The sequence below is a fragment of the Choloepus didactylus genome, chromosome 6 (genome assembly GCF_015220235.1).
Source record: "Choloepus didactylus isolate mChoDid1 chromosome 6, mChoDid1.pri, whole genome shotgun sequence".
NCBI lineage: Eukaryota > Metazoa > Chordata > Mammalia > Pilosa > Megalonychidae > Choloepus > Choloepus didactylus.
In genome coordinates, this window is record NC_051312.1 from 92,489,382 (window position 1) to 92,510,840 (window position 21,459).

Below are 21,459 nucleotides of genomic sequence, written 5' to 3' on the forward strand. Positions count from 1 at the left end.
GTGGTCAATCCCACCACAAAATCTTGGAAGCAGCAAAAACTGGGAGAGCCACCTTCCTGAAAACTCTGGGAAACAGTTAAAGAGTAGCAGCAACTGTGTCAGTGTCAAACCAAGAAAGAGCAGCTTTAAAAATGTCAGGAGATGCTTATGGTGACCTTGCTGGCCCCTCCCTGGTGCAGTGTGGAGCTGAATTGTGTTTCCACTGTGGTACCTGGCCCTGTTCTGGAGAAAGCAGAGTAACCTCTATGCATATATTGCAATGTCTGTATGTCAGAGTCAATGAAGCCAGTGGCAGCCTGAAAGACGAACCAGGAAACTCATCTCAGGCTCACCATCCTAGAACTTGGCCTGTAGGTAGAGGCAGCTTGCTGACAGCTAACGCAGTGTTAGAAACAATAAAGTCAAAGTGACCTGGGGCAAATGACTATCTGCTTTAAGTCATACAGTAGGGCTCCTAAGAGAGAAAATAAGTTCATTTCACAGCAAGTAGAAGGGATATTCAAATTCCCTTTGTAGTTTTTAGTGTATTGTAATAGCTAGAAGGAAATATCTGAAACTGTCAAACTGCAACCTGGTATCCTTGATTCTTGAAGACGATGGTATAACTATGCAGTTTACATGGTATGACTGTGTAACTGTGAAAACCTTGTGGCTCACATTTCTTTTATCCAGTGTATGGACAGATGGGTAGAAAAATGGAGACAAAAATTAAACGAAAAATAGGGTCGGATGGGGGAGATGGAATGCTGTAGGTGTTCTTTTTTACTTTTATTTTTATTACTTCTCTTTATAAGTAATGAAAATGTTCAAAAATTGATTGTGGTGATAAATGAACAATTATGTGGATACTGCAAACAACTGATTGTACACTGTGGATGATTATTTGGTATGTGAATATATCTCAATAAAACTGAATTAAAAAAACAAAAAAGCTATAGCTATTAAAACCATGAGGAGGGGTACACCTATGAAACAAATAGAGACCCTAGAAACAGAATCACAGATATATGGAGATTGGTATATGAGAGGTGACATTAGAAATCAGTGAGGAAAAAACAACCTTATACAATACACACAAATTTCAGGTCGTTTAAAAACACAGATGGAAAAGCAAAACTTTTAGAGAAAATACAGAAAATTATCTTAATGACCTCAAGATCATTAAGATAAGGATTTCTTAAAGAAGAAATAAAAAATATAAACAATATAGACAATTCTATTGCTTTTGATTTTTGAAGTTCAGATTAACAAGATACACCATAAATAGTGGAAAAAAATAAGAAGCACTGGGCATTTATAATGCAAATAAAAATAACAGGATTAACATCCAAAATATATCAAGAATTCCTACAAATGAACAAAAAGAGACAACCAAAAAGAAAAATGGGAGACCTATATAAAAAGGCAATTCACATAAAAGTGAATGGGCAATAAACAAATGACAAAATTCTCAATCTCTTCATAGCAAAAAAAGAAAAAGTAATTCACAAACACATTAACAAAAACTAAAAGTCTGACAATATAGGTACTGTTGATTATCTGGATAAATGGGAACCCTCATATACTGCTGGCAGTATATAAAATTGGTAATACCACCTTAGAGAGCAATGGGGCTATACCAAGGCCAAAATAAAGGTGTATATTCCCTTCAAGTCAGCAATTCCACCCCTAGGAATAACTATTAGAATGTTCATTACAGCAAAATGCTCATAATACCAAAAAAACCAAACCTAAATGTTCTTTAATTTAAAAATGCATATATAAATTACTTTATTTTCACATAATGAGATGCTATAGAGCAGTTAAACTAAATAAAACTTTGTGCATCAATATGGATATATTTAAAAAACAGCATGGGGGGGGACTGCAGAAGGATGCATATGAAAAACCATAACATATATTGTTTATGGATGTATAAAGGTATTCATGGGAACGATAAACTTAAAAATTCAGGATAGTGACTTCCTCTGGAATGGAGGGAGGAGAATTAGAATAGGAGAATATGCAGAGGGTTTCAAATCTGAAATTGTAATTTCAAGCAAACTGAAATAAAAGGACACATCCTAGAAAATTCCAAATCTACAGGGTATTTTTAAAAAAATCATAAAAATCTTTCAGAAAGGAATAAAAGAAACAGACTGACAGATTTCTCATTAGCAACAGTGGATGTTAGAAAATAAAAGAATGATATTGTCAAAGTTCTGGGGAAATATTATTTGAAAACTGCAATACCATATTCAATCAAAGTAGCAGTCAAAATGGAGGGCAAAATAAATATATTTTCAGACAAGCAAGGACTCAAAGCAAAGGATTTAAAGATTTTGAAAAAAGGTGTACTGTGAGAGGGAAAATGTGGGACTCAAAAACTAAAAATAGATCAAAATACCCATTATTATTAAATTCAAATAAACATTTGTGTATCTACTATATGTAAGTACTATGCTAGAAACAGAGAGCAAATAAGATAAAATAAACTCCTTATATAACTTCTAATCAGTCACTGGTATGTTACCTTTCTTTAATGTGCTAAGTTTTTTCAGTAGCATTAATTACATTCACAATGTTGAGCTACCATCACTACTATCCATCACCAAAACTTTTACTTCACCCCAAACAAAAATTCTGTACCCAGTAAGCATTGACAACCCCCCTCCCCAATTCCTCTTCCCTAACCCCTGGCTTGGTAAACTGTAATCTACTTTCTGTTTCTATGAATTTGTATATTCTAGATATTCCATAGACGTGAAATCATACTCTATTCTCTCCTTTTGAGTCTGGCTTATTTCACTCAACATATCTTCAAGGTTCATCCATGTTTAAGCATGTATCAGAACTTTATAACTTTTTATGGCTTAATAATATTTCATGGTATAAACATACCTCATCTAGCCAATCATCTGTTGATGGGACACTTGGGTTGCTCCACCTTTTGCCTATTGTGAATAATGCAGCTATTGAAAAACACTGAATGCTTTTTATCTAAGAAAAGAAAAATACTTCTCCAGAATTTGTAACCCATGTCTCCCAATCCAATTTTCTCTAATACTCTGACATTTCTCAACCAGATATCTTACCAGAAACTGAATGACAATACTTAGGCTGCAATTTCCTGTACATAACAATCACAAATATCTATGCCTTCTTCCATTCAGTTGCTTTCCTGGAATGCTTTTCCAACTCCTAGTCAACCAGAATTTCACAGTGACTACAGTGATGCTATGATTACCCCTAGACAAAGTCAGATGTTCACCCCTTGGTATTCCTCCATTACAACTGTTATACTTCTAATGTTATAGTTGTTTGTATTAGTAAATCAATGAAAACACAACCATGCAAACATGATCCAAATATATGCTGTCTATAAGAGACACATTTTAGAATCGAAGATACTAAAAGGCTAAAAGGATGGAAAAACATATACCATGTAATGTTAACTAAAAGACAGATGGAGTGGCTATATTAATATGAGACAAAATAGGTTTGGACATATATGAAAAACACATAGCTAATACCATACTCAACGATGAAAGACTAAATGCTTTCCCTCCACTCTCATTATTTCTATTCCCACTGTACTGGAAGTTCTAGCTATGGCAATTAGGCAAGAAAAAGGAATAAAGAGCATCCAGACTGGAAAGTGTGATGGTTTAAAGCTGTATGTACCTCCAGAAAATATCATGTTCTTCTAATCCATTCCTGTGGGTATAGACCTATCATAGGTGGGACCTTTTGATTAGGTTATCTCAATTGGGTTGTGACCCATCTCACTCAAGATGGGTCCTAATCCTCTTACTGAAGTCCTTTATTAAGAGGATAAAACAAAGAAAAAAGCCCCAAAGAAGCTCAAAGAGGAAAAGTCAGAGAAGCTAAGAGAGCCAGAAGCTAAGCTCAGAAAGAAAGCCACAGACAGCAGCTGGAAACTGAAAGCAATGAAACCCAGGAGAGAAGGACCAGCAGTAGCCGCCATGAGCCTTCCCACATGACAGGGGAATCCCAGATCACCAGAAGCCTTTCTTCAGGAAGAAGGTATTGTCTTATTGATGCCTTAATTTGGACATTTTCAAGGCACGAGGACTGTAAACTTTATGTTAATAAATCCCCACTGTTAAAAGCCAGTCCATTTCTGTTACATTGCATTTCACAAGTATTGTGCTTTGCCAGTATTGCATTCCATCAGTACCAAATTTTTGCATTTTGCCAGTACCAAATTCAGTATTGCATTTTGTCTGTACCAAAACAGAAAGAAAGAAGTAAAGCTGTTTGTAGAAGACATGATCTTCCATATAGAAAATCCTCAGGAATCAACTAAAGAATTATTAAAACTAATAAATGAGGAGAGGAAAGAAGATGGCAGCATAGAGAGGAGTGGAAGCTAGTTTCTCCCCCTGGAACAACTAATAAAACAACCAGGAACCTGGAATAACTATGGGGAGACAAACGTGACTGTCCACTCATCATACACCAACCTGAATTGGGAGGAATGACCGAGATCGCAGCATAAAATCTGTAAGTAAAACTGCAGATCCAAGCCGGGAGCCCCCTCCCCCCATGGCCTGAACTGCAAAACCTTGTGGTACTAGGAAGCATCACTCTCCCAACAAGAGAATATAGCTCAGCTGAGCTCCAACTGGGGTTTTAATTAACAAACATGGACTGCTCAATACAAGATACGAATCCCCAACTAGCATACAGAGGTTTTCAGTGACGACTGACCTTGGAGACCCAGAGGGTGGCTGCAGACTAGCCCTGAAGGGGGCTTTCTGTCCCTTTTTCAGCTCAGTGGAGAAAGCCTTACCCATTTTCAGTTCCCAATGCTTTGACCCAGAACAAGGGTGGAGATAGCACAGGCAGAGAGACTAATCAAATGTAAATGACCTCTCCCTAGGGGGCGTATATTCCCTAAGAGGAAGAAGGTGGTGCCAAGCTCTATTATCTGCCTTCCATTCAGAACCAGACCCCAGAGCCTGGGGGAAAACAGCCACACACGTCCTTATACCAGTCTGGACTGACAGGCTGACAGCTGCCACCTGCTGAGCAGAAAAGCACAGTGAGTTGAGGCCTCACAGGGTGTATCAATCTTCTAAGACACTCTCAGGGAAAATGGATACTATTGCCTCCTTCCACGATCTGAGCCCATTTTGGTGTGGGAAAACCTAAGTGGGGTAACCAAGGAAACCAGATGCCTAGACAACAGAAAACTACAACCTACACTAAGAAAAATGAAGTTATGGCCCAGTCAAGGGAACAAACTTACACTTCAACTGAGATACAGGAATTGAAACAACTAATACTTAATCAATTCAAAAAGTTTAGAGAAGATATGGCAAAAGATATGAAGTATATAATGAAAACACTGGGCATACATAAGGTAGAAATCGAAAGTTCGAAGAAACACCTGGCAGAATCTATGAAAATGAAAGGTACAACACAAGAGATGAAAGGCACAATGGAAACATACAACAGCAGATCTCAAGAGGCAGAAGAAAACACCCAGGAACTGGAGAACAAGGCACCTGAAAGCCTACACACAAAAGAACAGATAGAGAAAAGAATGGAAAAATATAAGCCACGTCTCCAGGAACTTAAGGAAAAATGAAATGCAGGAATGTATGTGTCATTGGTGTCCCAAGAGGAGAAGAGAAGGAAAAAGGGGCAGAAGCAATAATAGAGGAAATAATCAATGAAAATTTCCCATTTCTTATGAAAGATATAAAATTACGGATCCAAGAAGCACAGCATACCTCAAACAGAATAGATCTGAATAGGCCTATGCCAAGACACTTATTCAGATTATCAAACATTAAAGATAAAGAGAGAATTATGAAAGCAGCAAGAGAAAAGCGATCCATCACATACAAAGGAAGCTTGATAAGACTATGTGCAGATTTCTCAATAGAAACCATGGAGGCAAGAAGGAAGTGGGGTGATATATTTAAGATAATGAAAGAGAAAAACCACTAACCAAGAATCCTATATCTGGCAAAATTGTCCTTCAAATAAGAGGGTGAGCTTAAAATATTCTCTGACAAACAGACACTGAGAGAGTTTATGAACAAGATACCTGTTCTACAGGAAATACTAAAGGAAGCACTGCAGACAGAAAGGAAAAGACAGGAGTGAGAGGTTTGGAAAACAATTTTGGGAGACAATAGCACAGCAATGTAAGTACACTGAACAAAGATGACTGTGAGCATGGTTGAAAGAGGAATGTTAAGACCATGTAGGACACCAGAATGAAAGAGGAAAGATAAAGACTGGGACTATATAACTCAGTGAAACCTAGGATGCTCAACGATTGTAATAAAAGGTACGAATGTGTTTTCACATGAGGTAGAACAAATGAATGTGCAAGGTGTTAAAAATAGGGTGGGATTTGGGGGAAAACACAATCTAGGCAAACTAGAGACTATAGTTAACAGAAGCATTGTATTATGCTTCCTTTAATATAACAAAGGCAATATACCAAAGCTAAATGCATATGGGGGGGGGGGCCACAGGGGAAGGGTATGGGACTCCTGGCATTGGTGATGTTGTCTGACTCTTTATTCTACTTTAGTTTAATGCTATCTTTCCTTTTGTTGCTTTCTAGCTGTCATGGTTTGTTTTTTCTCTCTTTTTTTTTTTCTTTTGTCTCTCTGCCTTCTTTGACTCTTCCTCCTTCTTTGTGGAAGAAATGAAGATGTCCTTATATAGATAGTGGTGATGGTGCCAAATACATAAATACGTGACTATATAGGGAACCAACGATTGTTTACTTAGGACAGAATGTATGTGTGAACAAAACTGTCTTAAAAAAATGTGTTGATAAAGAAACCTTGAAGCACTATATTGAGTGAAATAAGACAGACACAAAAGGATAAATATTGCAAGGTCTCACTTATAGGAACTAATAATAATATGTGAACTCACAGACATAAAATAGAAGTTATCAGGATATAGAACAAGGCTAAAGAATGGGGAATCATTGCTTATTATGAACAGAATGTTCAACTAGAGTGAAATTAAACGTTTAGAAATGGACAGAGGTGATGGTAGCACGTTGTGAAAATAACTAACAGTGCTGATTGGGGTGTGAAGGTGGTAGAAAGTGTAAGCTCAAGTCATATATGTCACCAGAAGGAAAGCTGGAGGTTGAAAGATGGGAATGTATAAAACAGTGAACCTTGTGTTGGACAGTGTCTGTGATTAACTGTACAAATATCAGACATCGCTCTCATGAACTATAACAAATGTATGACACTATAACTAGAAGTTAATAATAGAGGGGCATATAGGAAAAAATATATAACTATTGCAAACTATATACTACAGTTAATAGTATTTTAACATTCTTTCATCAACAGTAACAAATGTACTATACCAAAACTATGAATGAATAATGGAGGGTGGGTGGGTTAGGGGTATGAGAGGATTTGAGTTTCCTTTTTTTGTCTTTATTTCTTTTCTGGAGTAAAGAAAATGTTCTAAAAACTGAAAAAAAAAAATTGTGGTGATGGATGCACAGGTACATGATGGTACCATGGGCAACTGATTGTACACTTTGGATCTTTGGATAATTGTATGGTATGTGAACATTCTCAATAAAAAAATAAATTAAAAACAAAACAAAAAACTAATGAATGAGATCAATAAAGTTGCAGATACAGAATCAATATGCAAAAATTGATTGTATTTCTATTCACTAGCAATGAATAATCTGAAAGTAAATTTAGAAACCAAGAAAACAATGCCATTAGAGCATCAAACAATAAAATAATTAAAATCAAATTTAAGAAACGAAATAAAAGACTTGTACATTGAACATTATAAAACATTCTTGAAAGATATTAAAGAAGATCTAAACAAATGGATAAGCAACGCTTACTTATGAATTAAAAGACTTAATGTTGTCAAGATGGCAATGCTCCCCATTTTGAGCTACAGACTCAACAAATTCCTATGCAAATTGCAGCTGATTTTATTACAGATATTGGCAAGCTGATCCTAAAATTCATCTGGAAATGTAATGGATTCAGAATAGTCAAAACAATCTTAGAAAAGAACCAAGTTGAAGAACTGACTCCTCTCGATTCCCAAACTTACTACAAAGTTACAGATACCAAAACTGTGATACTGGCATAAAGATATATAGATCAATGGGACAGCATTGAGAATCAAGGGAAAACCCCCACAGATTTGCAGTGAATCGACTTTTGATAAGGGTGCCAAGTCCATCCAATGGAAAAAAAAAATAGTCTTCAACAAATGGTGCTGGGACAAAGGGATATCCTCATGCAAAAGAATGGAGTTAGAAACCTAAATCACACTACACACAAAAATTAACTCAAAATGGGTCATAGACCTAAAAGAATGAAGAAACATTGGAGAAAAACAACATGACACTGTGTTAAGCAATGGTTTCTTCAATAAGACACAAAGCAAACAAACAAAAACAAACAAAACAACAACAAAAAACTTAAAAACCACAAGTGCCTCAAAGGACACCATTAAGCAAATGAAAATGAAACACACAGAAAAAGATTAATTATCTGCAAAACATTCAACAACAACAAAAAAGACAAATAACCTAATAACAAAATGAACAAAGGACTTGAATAGACTTTTCACTAAAGAAGATACACAAATGGCCAACAAGCACATGAAAAGATACTCAATATCATTAAACCATTAGGGGAATACAAATGAAAACCACAATGAAATACCAAAATACAACTTCACAACCACTAAGATGGCAAAAATAAAAGGACAATAAAAAGGGTTGATGGGGGGAAGATGGCAGAGAAGGGAGATCCTGGATTCTGTCCCTCCACCAGAACAATTATTAGGCAGGAACTGTCTGAATCAACCATTCTGAAACTCCACAGGCAAGCATCCAGGGAAGAGTGGGAGGAAAAGGCTGGTAAATTACGGTAAAGAACAGTAAATTGCTCTCTCAGTTGTTACCAGCACCCATCCCCGACACTCGGAGCAGGCCACCCAGAGGTCCAGTCTATGGTTAGCATGCTAGTGACAAAAAGGGATGTAAAAATCTTCTTCCCCAAGACCAGAGGTGGGCATGGCAGACCAAAGATCATGGCTTTTGAGTAGCAATGTTGGATCACTGGGGGCACTGCCCTGAGGGCAGCCACTGTTCCAACCCTCCCTGGACAAAGGGGAGCAGCGTAAGGCACTTAAAGATGCTAAGCTTCCTCAGGGCTCTGGGGGACAGTTAGTTCAAGGGCTGCATTTGCTGGGCAGGTCAAGAAAGCTCAGCTGTGAGGAACTATGGAAGAAGCTCTTGGCATCTTTCCTGATCCCCTCCTAAGGGTACTTTGGAGTCAGTCTGTACCCATCATGGGTCCCTGGTCCTGTTTCAGTTCGGAAAGACTGACTTGGGCATGCACCCTCCAAGAATTTGTTCTTCAGGTGAAAGCAGCTTGGGACAACAAAAGGAGTGTAAGAAATTATAGAGGTGTCAGACAGTTAGGAGTAAAGGCAAAGAGACCACAGTCAAAAGGCAGAGATTGGCAAAATGGATAAAAAAGCACAACACAACTAGATGCTGTCTGCAAGACACTTACCTTAAGCTCAAGGATACAAGTAGGTTCAGGGTGAAAGGATGAAAAAAAAAAAACATGCCACCAAGTAGTATCCAAAAGAGAGCTGGGTTTGCTATACAAATATCAGATAACATACACTTTAAGTCAAAAGCAATTATAAGGGACAAGACAGTCATTGTATACTGATAAACAGGTCAATTCAACAAGAAGACACAACAAGTATAGATAATATGCACCTAAGAGCAAAGCTCCAAAATGCATGATTTACTGACAGATTTGAAGGGAAAAATTGATGTTTCTACATAAATAGTAGGAGACTTTAATATAACACTTTCAGTATGGATAGAACATCTAGCCTGAAGACCAGTAAGCAAATACAAGACTTGAATGTTATTCTAAACCAATTAGACCTAAGAGACACATATAGAACACTTCACCTAACAACAGAATGCTTCGAGTACACACGGATCATTCTCCGGGACAGACCATATCTTAGGTCACAAAAAAAAGTGGCAATAATTTTAAAAATATCGAAATCATACAGTGTATTTTCTTTGACCCCAAAAGAATGAATCTAACAATCAATAACAGAGGGGAAAATGGAAAATTCCAAGTATTTGGAAAATTGAACAACATAGTCTTAAACAACCAACAGGTTAAAGAAGAAATCACAAGAGAAATTAGGAAATACTCTGAGGTGAAGGAAAATGAAAATACAACATACCAAAACCTATGGGAGGTTGCAAAGGCAGTACTGTAGCTCTAAATGTTGACATTAAAAAAGAAGAAAGACTTCAAATCAGAGACTTAACCACCAAACTGTAAGAACTAGAACAAGAAGAGCAAACTAAACCCAAAGCAAGCAGAAGGAAGGAAATAACAAAGATTACAGAAGAGATAAGTGAAATGGAAAACAAGAAAACAATAAAGAATCAATAAAACAAAAAGTTAGTTCTTTGAAAAGATCAATGAAACTAACAAAGCTTTAACTATAGACAAAGAAAAAAAAAGAGAGAACACAAATAACAAAAATCAGTAATGAAAAGGGGGACATTGCTACTGACCCCACTGAAAGAAAAAGGAGGATAATATAAACAACCGTATGCCAATAAATTAGATATCCTAGGTTAAATAAATTAGATAACCTAGATTAAATGGACAAATTCATAGAAACACACAAACTACTTACACTAACTCAAGAAAAAAAAATACACTAACTCAAGAAAAAAAAAAAAAAAGATCTCAACAAACCAATGACTAATAAAGAGATTGAATCAGTCATCAAAAACCTTCCAAAAAAGAAAAGTCCAGGACCATATGTCTTCACAGGGGAATTTACCAAACATTCCAATAAGGTTAACTCCATTTCTGCTCAAACACTTCCAAAAAATGGAAAAGGAGGGAACAGTCCCTAATTCCTTCTATGAAGCCAACATCACCATCATACCAAAGTCAAATAAAGATACTAAAAGAAAAGAAAATTATAGACCAATCTCTATTATGCATATAGATGCAAAAATCCTCAACAAAATACTAACAAACCCAATCCAACAGCATATTAAAAGAATTATATGCCATGATCAACTGGGATTTATCCTTGGTATGCAAGGGTGGTTAAACATAAGGAAATCAATTAATGTAACAGACCGCATAAACAGAATAACGGAAACAAAAACACATGATCATCTCAATTGAAGCAGAAAAGGCTTTGACAAAATCCAGCATCCCTTCTTGTTAAAAACACTTAGAACACTAAAAATAGTAGGAAACTTCCACAACAAGACAACATATATGAAAAACCCACAGCTAACACCCTGCTTAATGGTGAAAGATTGAAAGCTTTCCTTCAAAGATGAAGAACAAGACAAGGATGCCCACTGTCATCAGTGTTATTCAACACTGTACTGGTTATCTGTCAGAGCAATTAGGGAAGAAAAAGAAATAAAAAGCATCCAAATTGGAAAGGAAGAAGTAAACTACTTGCAGATGACATGATCTTATACACAGAAAATCTGGAAAAATTTACAAAAAAAAAAAAGCTCCTAGAGCTAATATATCAATTCAGCAAAGTAGTGGGGTATAAAATCAATACCCCAAACTTAGTAATGTTTCTACACACAAGCAATGAACAACTGGAAGAAGAAGTCAAGAAAAAAATTCCAGTTACATTAGCAACTAAAAAAACCAAATATCCAAAAATAAATATAACCAAAGATGTAAAGGACTTATACACAGAAAACTGGAAAACGCTACTAAAGGAAATCAAAGAAGACCTAAATAAATGGAAGCACAATCAGTGTTCATGCATTGGGAGACTAAATATTGATAAGATGTCAATCCTATTCATAGCAATTTATAGATTCCATGCAATACCCATCAAAATTCCAACAATTTTCTTTGAAGAAATGGAAACGCCAATCACCAAATTTATATGGAAGTGTATGGGGCCCTGAATAACCAAAACTATCTTGAAAAAGATCCAAGTTGGAGAACTCAGATGTCCAGATCTTATTACAAAGCATCAATAATCAAAACAGCATCAAACTGGCACAAGGACAGACAAAGACCAATGGAACAGAACTGGTAACTCAGAAATCAGCCCTTACATTTATGGTCAACAGATTTTTGACAAGGGGGCATAGACCACTCAACTGGGAAAGAATAGTATGATGGTTAGGTTCATGTGTCAACTTGGCCAGGTGATGGTGTCCAGGTGTCTGGTCAAGCAAGCACTGGCCTAACCATTACTGAAAGGACATTTGTGGCTGGTTAATAAACCAGAAGGCTGGTTTATTAAATCATCAGACAATTGGCTGAAGCTGTGACTGATCACATCAATGAAGGGCAAGTCATCCACAATAAGAGAATTCAATCAGATGGATTTAATCCAATCAGTTGAAGACTTTTAAGCAAGATAGATAAAGGACCTTCACTTCTTCGGCTAGCCAGCGAAGTGTTTCCTGAGGAGTTCATCCTAACACCTTCATCGGAGTTGCCAGTTTGCTGCCTGCCCTATGGAATGTGGACTTGTGCATACCCACAGCTGCGTGAGGCACTTCTATAAAAATTTTATATTTATAGATATCTCTTGTTGATTCTGTTTCCCTAGAGAACCCTAACTAATACAAATAGTCCCTTCAACAAATGGTGCTGGGAATACTGGATCTCCATTTGCAAAAATAGGAGGAACCCTACCTCACATCTTATACAAAAATAAACTCAAAATGAATCAAAGACTTAAATATAAGAGCCAGAACTACCAAATTTCTGGTAGAAAACATAGGGAAGAATTTTCAGGACCTTGTGTTAGGCAATGGATTCTTAGATTTTACACGCAACATACAAGTAACAAAAGAAAAAAAATAGATAAATGGGACCTCAACAAAATTTAAAACTTTTGTGACTCAAAAGACTTAATCATGAAAGTAAAATGACAACCTTCACAATGGGAAAAAATATTTGGAAACACAAATCTGATACAGGTTTAATATCCAGAATATATAAAGAACTCCTTCAACATAACAACAAAAAAAGGCCAACAACCCAATTTTAAAATTGGCAAAAAGACTTAATAGATATTTCTCCAAAGATATACGAATGGCCAGAAAGCACATGAAAAGATGCTCAAACCATTAGCCATTAGGGAAATGTGAATCAAAACCACATTGAGATACCATCTCATGCCTATTAGAATAGCTGCTATAAAAAAACAGAAATCACAAGTGTTGGACAGGATGCAAAGAAAAAGGTACACTCATTCATTGTTGGTGGCAAAGTAAAATGGTGTCGCTACTGTGGAAGACAGTTTGGCAGTTCCTCAGAAAGTTAAGTATAGAATTACCACATGATCTGACAATCCCACTACTAGGTATATACCCTAAAGAATTAAAAGCAGGGACTTGAGCAGATATTTGTATACCACTGTTCATAGCAGCAATATGCACAACTGCCAAAAGATGGAATCAACCCAAGGATCCATCAATTGGCGAATGCATAAACAAAATGTGGTATACACGAACAATGGACTGTTATTCAGCCATAAAAAGGAATGAAGCCCTGACACATGTGACAACATGAATGAACCTGGAAGACATCATGTTGAGTGAAGTAAGCCAGACCCAAAAGGACAAATATTGCATGATCTCAGTGATTTGAAATAATCAAAATAATCAAACCCATAGGGTCAGAATCCAGAATATAAATTATGAGGGGATAGGTTGGGGATAGGGAATGGGAAGCTAACACTTAAAATATACAGGGTGCCTCTTTAGAACAATGGAAATGTTTTGGTAATAGATGGTAGTGACAGTAACACAACACTATGAACATAATTAACAGCACTTAAATATATATCTAAATGTGGTTAATAGGGGAAATGTTAGGTTGTATAAATGGTAACAGAATAAAAACTAAAAAAAAAAAAAAAAAAAAAAATCCATGGAACTCCACAACACAATCAGTGAACCCTAAGTGAAACCATGGACTATATAGTTAATAGTACAATTTTACAGATGTGCTTTCATCAATTGGAAGAAATGTTCCACATCAATGCAAGTCATTAATAATAGGATGGTACATGGGAAACATATATTTTATGCACGATTGTTCAGTAAATCCACAACTTCTGGAATAAGGGAAAAAAAAAGTGTTGATGAGGATGTAGTGAAATAGAAACACTTGTTATTTCTTCCTGGGAATGTAAAATGGTGCAATCACACAATCTGACTGTTCATAAAAATGTTAATAATAATATATACCAATACAGTTACCATATTACCCACCAATTCCAATGCTAAGTATATATCCAAGAGAACTGAAAACATGTTCATGAAAAAACTTATACATGAACATTCATAGCAGCATTATACACAAGAGCCAAAAAGGGTAACAAGCCAAATGTCCATGATCTGATGGATGAATAAACAAAATGTGGTATATCTGTTCAGTGGAATATTATTCAGCCATCAAAATGAAGTACTGCTGCATTCTGCAACATGGATGAAATTTGAAAACATTATGCTAAGTGAAAGAAGCCATCACAAAAGGCCACATATTGTGTGATGCCATTTATATGAAATGTCCAGAATAGGCAATTCCATGGGAAAAGAAAAGAGATTAATGGTTGCCACAGGCTTGGGTGTGGATGAGAAGGAATGAGGAATAACAGGTAAAGGTTATGGGTTTTTTGGGGGATGATAAAATATCCTGGAATTAGATAGTGATGATGGTCACATAGCCTTGTGAATATACTAAAAAACACTAAATTGCATAATTAAAAGGGTGAATTTAGGATATATAAATGGTATCTCAATAAAGCTATTCTTTACAAACAGAAAGGAACAAGAATTAGAGTGACATCAGACTTCTCATCAACTCTGCAGGCTAGCAGAAAACGAAGCTACATTTTCAAAGTCCCCTACTTAGTCTTTTAATTAAGCATGAAGGAAAAATGATTTTTGAATATGCAAAGAATTCAAAATTTACTGCCCTTAGTATTTATGAGAAATTATTATTATTTATGAAGGTAAATGGCTTGCCTTGAATCAAATCTTTCCAAAATATCCAAACTTAGTTTTTGTAGACATAATTCTGTTTTCACACTTATTTTAACAGTTTAAGAAGTAGATAATTAATGATATAATTATAATAAGAAATACAACTGGAAATACAACTGGCACAAGTATGAGAACAAACAACGCACTTGGTAAACACAACTTACCCATTAAAAACAGAAGGAGTTAATGTAGCTTACAAGGGGTGACAGTGTGACTGTGAAAGCCTTGTGGATCACACTCCCTTTATACAGTGTATGGATGGATGTGTAGATACATGCGGACAAAACCTAAATGAAAAATAGGTGGGGGGGATGATTTGGGTGTTCTTTTTTACTTTTATCTTTTATTCTTATTTTTACTTTTTCTGGCATAAGGAAAATGTTCAAAAAAAAAAAAAGAGACTGGGATGATGAATGCACAACTATATGATGGTACACCACAGATGACTGCATATATGAGTATACCTCAAAAAAACTGAACTAAAAAAAAACAGCAAATAAATAGTACAAAACAAATGGACTAAAAGAAAACAAAAACAAAAAAAATGAGTTGATTAAGGAGTGAGTAGTCAGTTTATTTCTAGAGAAATAAAGTCAATCTAACAAGTGGATTAAATGGAACTGGTAACAGCTGCCCTCTTAACTCCAAGCTTCTTTCACATAAAGTAGTCAGAAACACATCAAAAATAAAAAATCAAATCTCTACTAAGTATTATAGTATTTAATCTGAAACACTATTGTTTTAAATTTGTAAATAATATAAGCAATAGCTTTAAAAGGTAAGGTGCTAGGGAAGAGAAAGTTTTATCTTGATCAAAAATTTAGTGTAGAGTTGTAACAACACAATAATGAGAAAACAAACACACCGATAATTATAAAAAGAAAATGAGTGAAATACTTGAACAAATACTTTACACACAACAAAATATATGCATATATATATGGCCGGTAAGAACATGAAAAGATGTTCAACATCATTAATTATTAAGGAATTGCAAATTAAAACCAAAACGAGATGCAATTTCACACTCACCAGAATGGCTAAAATTAAAAAGACTAGCAATATCAGTGTTAATATTAATAATACCAAGAATGAGCAACTGGATTCATATACACTGCTGGTGGGAATGTAAAATGGCAAAATCACAACAGTAAACAGTCTGGGGATTTCTGATGAAGATAAACTTACACATGACCTGGTTTTTCTACTCCTAGGTTTTTACCTTAGAGATAGGAAAATATATGTTCACATACAGACTTACACATGAATGGCCATAGCAGCGTCTATTATTTCAGTTTAAGAAATAGCTAATTAAATCACATGATCATTATAGTAACAGTAAGTACAGTTGGTGCATCAACAGGTGAAAGGATAAACAAATTGTGGTACATCCATATAAGATAACTACTCAGCAATAAAAATGAATGAATTCCTGACACACACAACAATATGGAAGAACTGCAAAATAATTATGGGCCAAAGAAGCCAAAATGAAAAAATAATGTTTGATTCCACCCATATCTAAGAAAGATACAATGAAACACAGTGACATAAGGCAGATCACTGGTTGCCTGTGGCCACTGGGATAAGTGGGACGGGGAACAAGGGAATCTTTCAGAGTAATGGAAATATTCTACAGTTTGATTATGGCGGTGATTACAGAAGGGTCAAAACTCAACAGACCATATAATTAAAATGCATGCATTTTATTTCATGTAATTTATACTTTGATAAAGTTGATTAGCAAAAGTCATAGGGAAATCATATTGGCAAACACTGAGTATACATAGCATGATCCCTCTGCTTTTTCCTACTGAAGAAAAAAAGAAGCAGGAATCTTGAAGGCAGGCTCAAAGGTTAATAATGAGGATACAGAAAATAACCAAAAACACTTCTGTAGTTTAGTAACACAAACAGCAATGGCAAATAAAATTCAGCTAGGAAAAAATCTTCACGCTGGGGGTGTGATGGGGGAGAAGAAAAGAGAAAAAAAAGTTCTTATAAGCAAATCTTAACCCACCAGAAAAGTACTAGCACAAATGGGTGAGAATAGTCAGTCAGTCCTAGTTGCACCTTAGACTCACTGAAGCTAGGGCCCTAACCTAGAGTCTGATTTTACCGGGCTGGGGCAGGGCTCAGACATCAATATTTCCCAAGTGATTCTAATGTGCAGCCATAAATAATTAATTAAATCCCATGATTATAGCAATGGCTGAGAATCACTCAGCTAAAAGTAAAAAGAGTAAGACTACTTCTTTAATTAGGATAAACAGAAGTCAGAGCCACAGTGGATGACATACTGCACAAAACTTTATAGTTATATGAAATGGAGTTTTACTTCAAAAAAAATTAAGAGAACCATTCCCAAGTCTAACGAGGACTAGGGTTTTCCAAAGTAATGGTGAACAGGTTAAGATTCATGTTACAGGCATTCAGCTGTACCTATAAACTTGTATTTCTTTAGTTTTAGTATCTCTGTATCCCATTCAAATATTGCAGCTTTTTAAAAAACAAAGCTCATTCTAATGAAAAGTACTTTTAAAAGTTAAAAAAAAAAAAGCATAAATGAGTGGAAAAACATGCTATAATCTGAATCAGAAACCTAAATGTTCAGATGATGAGGCCAAGATCATGGTACTGAGGATCACATTACAGTCATCAGAAGACCATATATGACAGAACAGTATAGTGGTTAAGAGCTGGGGCTCTGAAGCTACACTTAACTAGTTTTAAATTCCCACAGCATTACAAACTATACCAAATTTTTCTCCAACTCTTTCAAGATGTGAATTTAGACAAATTACTCGACCTCTCTAAGACTCGGTCTTCTTATCTATAAAATGAAAATACTAACAGTATTATAGAGTAGTTGTGAGGATTAAATAAAATAATCTGGGTAGAAGACTTTAGCATGGAGTCAGGCTCAACAGTAAGCTGTAATAACTAAAATATCATTACTACAGGCACTTAATTTATAATATGACCTTGTTTCAGCATTTTTGTAATTTATTTTTATTTCTATAAAATATGAGGAATGGAGAAGATAAATTAATTAAGGTTGAAGGAGGCCCAAATTATGGGGAAATAGAGAAGAACAAGGATTCAACATAGTTATCATAATGAATCAAACCAGGTAAGAGTAGAAGAGAAACCAGGCTATAAAATGAAAAGGCCATGTTGGCAAAAAAGAAAGAGAGCAAGGACAAATGAGATCACAATCAAAATTTCTAAAATGAGGAATGTTATTGAATGTATGAATTCAGATGCTAACCCAAATGAGTACTACCGTAAGATGGCTCCTTAATGGCTCTAATAAAGTAAAGATGAACAAGGCTTTGATGGGAATATAAACTAAGCTCTGATCAAAGTTTTTCAATGTGCCACAATCCTGTTATCTTCTAAAACTCGAAATAAAAAAGCAAATTACAATTTGGAATAATCCATTCTATCTAATATTTTTCCCAAAAAGCCTGTTAACAGTTAAACTTTGAGAAAGTGGCAGTTATATTTATTTGCAGAGCCAATCTTGTGGTTGCCCAGGACAAAAGGAATAAGGGAAGAGCAAAGTAAATTCCCTGAAATACCCAGCACAGCAAGTGCTAAAAAATTCATAACACTCTCCACTTTCCCCGTAAAACACTAGTGGATGGTCAAGGCCCACAGTCCTGCCCAATGACAGTAGGCTATTCTCTAGTATGTTCTCTTATAACCTTCTCTCCCCCAAGAAAGACCAGTAAATCTTTTAAGTTCTCCCTTCAGTAAATATATCCTTTCTCATCTGAATACATGGTATCACCCATTCACCCAACCTTGTCCTCACCAAGACTTGGGGACTCTACTCCAAATCAGATCTTATTAGTCCACTTGGATGAGACTTGGAGACCAGTGCAACAATATTACAACTCTTACCCTTAACTGCCAATTACTATGTTCGAGTTGGCCCCTGTCCCAGCCTTGTCTTATGATAATTAGTAGAGAAACCCATGGCTCCCCTTGAATAAAATAATTAGTTCAATGTAGTATCATTACTGTTAACTGAAAAGCTTTCAGAATCACCCAACCTAGGAAGCAAGAGCAAGAATAAAAGAGTAGAAGTGCAGCTAGATAGTCATATCGTTATGCAGTCATTACAAATAAAGATCTGTTTAAAAAAAAAAAAACAAAAACTCCAACAGTTCTCAGCAACAATTTTTTTTCTGAGAATTTTGCAACTTCCATACAGGACTATAACACAAGAACACACTTATTCACCAGTAGAGAAAACCTGGCCAACTAATATACTTTTTTACACAAAAGTATTTTCACACAGTTGTGTGTAAAATTAGATAAATATTGAAGAAATTACTGCTCTACTAATATTTTCACTCACAGTACACTCTAGGCACTTAATCTGTATTACACTTGGTTCCTTAAGTGTTCTCGAACAGAAATAATCATCTGATATCTTTCTTCATATACTAAAACAGGAGTTTGCAATTTTTTTTCTTTAAAGAGCTGATAGGAAATACTTTACACTTTGCATGTCATATGTTTTCTGTTGCAATAAAAATATGTAAACAAATGAGCACATGTACCAATAAAACTTTAAATACAAAAGAGAGGGCAGGCCAGAATTGGCCCATCGGCTGTAGTTCCCTGACCCGTGTACTAGTTCCCTGACCTGTGTACTAGACTGTCATGGCCGAGGTTTCAATTTCCAATTGCATACATTTATTTTAAATATAATATTACATCTAATGAAATGGGACACAAAATCTGCTTCATTCAAGCAGTAGCACTAACCAACATGTCAATTACTTCCAACTATCAACAGAAAGTATGTCATTCTTATATTGGGCAAATGTTTATTCATTTTATAAACATTTATTAAGTACTTACTAATACTACAGTCACTAGGAATACAACAATAAACAAGAATCCCAACCCTCAAGGAGCTTACAGTCCTCATAAAGTATTATGAGTAGTGTGATATAAAATCTGCAAATGGTACGTGGGGGTGAGTAGTGAAGTGGTCAACTGGTCAATTTAGCTTGAGAGCCAGAGGAAGCAGGAAAGATTTCAGAGCCCCTGGTGCTTGAATAGCAGATCAACTGATGGGTAGGAGTACACTGAGAAGTCAAGAGGAGGAATATGAGGAAAGGATATTCACCTCAGAGGGAGAAAGGATAAGGCATAAAGATGCAAAACAACCTTTCAGAGCTGCAAGCAGTCAGCATGACTAAAACAGAGGGGCAATGAGGAAAGGAAAGTGAGGTCCAATATAAAACGGGATAGACAAAGACTCAATAAAACTTGGTAACAAAATAGAAAATATGTCAGAGATTAGACTCTAGAATGATTCTTCTGTTTCTGATTTGGGAGACCTGGGTGGATGATGGTAATATTCACTGTGAGAGTTAATTCAGGATTAAGAGTAAAATCAGCAACTCAATTTTTTTCCTTTTTATAGCCTCTTTAGAAAACTACTTTAAAATAACTTTTTTGGGTAATTACAAAAGAAATATTTATTTATTATAGAAAATTAAATGTGAAAAATATAGGAAAACTAAAGAAAAAAAAAGCTATAATCCTACCATCCAGAAAATGATTAAGATAAATGTACAAATACAGGAAAAAAGGCTTTGAGCAATTAATAAATATATAGACTCAACCTTCACTATGAATACTTTCTTGAGGAACTTTTGCTTATTTGAGCCATATATACACTTACATATTTAATTTTGCTATCCAAGAAATTTATTTTTCAATTATATTAGGTTGGAGCCTGGTCTCAGTCTGTTAAGAGGCAACTGTCAAGTTCTCCCCTCACGCTTTTTCTTAATGCCACTTCGACGCAAATTTCTGCTTGGAGTGTTCACATAGCTCATGTTCTTTCATTGAGAGTCTTATCTAAAACATAAAAAACAAAACAAAAAAAAAAAAAACCACACACCCTGATTTTGGGCAAAAATGGTTCCTAAGCATAGCTTTTAGTTCTTTCTAATTTGCCCAGTCTCTAAACTAGTAAGATAATAAGCACTGCACCAAATTTCCAGTTTCTTAAGAAATGTTTACCTTTAATTAACATAATGGAACAAATTATGAAATAATTTGATATCAGATTTCCTTCGTAACTTATTTTGGGAGGAACCAAATTTACTTGATAAGTAATTTTAAATGAAATAAAATTTACTTAATTCTGAGCAAAACTTGAAAGCAAAAGATAGTAAGAGCTGTGTTAAGTGATTAATGGAAAATAGGCTAGGATCAAAGTTTGCCATCTTAATCCATGAAATGACTTATACATACACAGACAATGGCAAACAGATACAATAACTCAACCATAATTACATATTCTTAAACTCAGGATAAAGTTAAGAACTTTC

General features: G+C 35.4%; 1 protein-coding gene across 3 annotated transcripts in view; it reads right to left on the reverse strand.

Annotated features, from left to right (window-relative positions):
• Window positions 1–21,459, reverse strand: part of RSF1 (remodeling and spacing factor 1) — a 215,829-nt gene that overhangs the window by 185,210 nt on the left and 9,160 nt on the right. Inside the window, exon 2 of one of the 3 annotated variants that reach the window (XM_037840802.1) lies at window positions 20,805–20,983. The exons of the other annotated variants lie outside the window; for them this stretch is intronic. The gene's annotated coding sequence lies outside the window, so the exon portion shown is untranslated. The remainder of the gene's footprint in view (window positions 1–20,804; window positions 20,984–21,459) is intronic. 3 annotated transcript variants of the gene reach the window in all.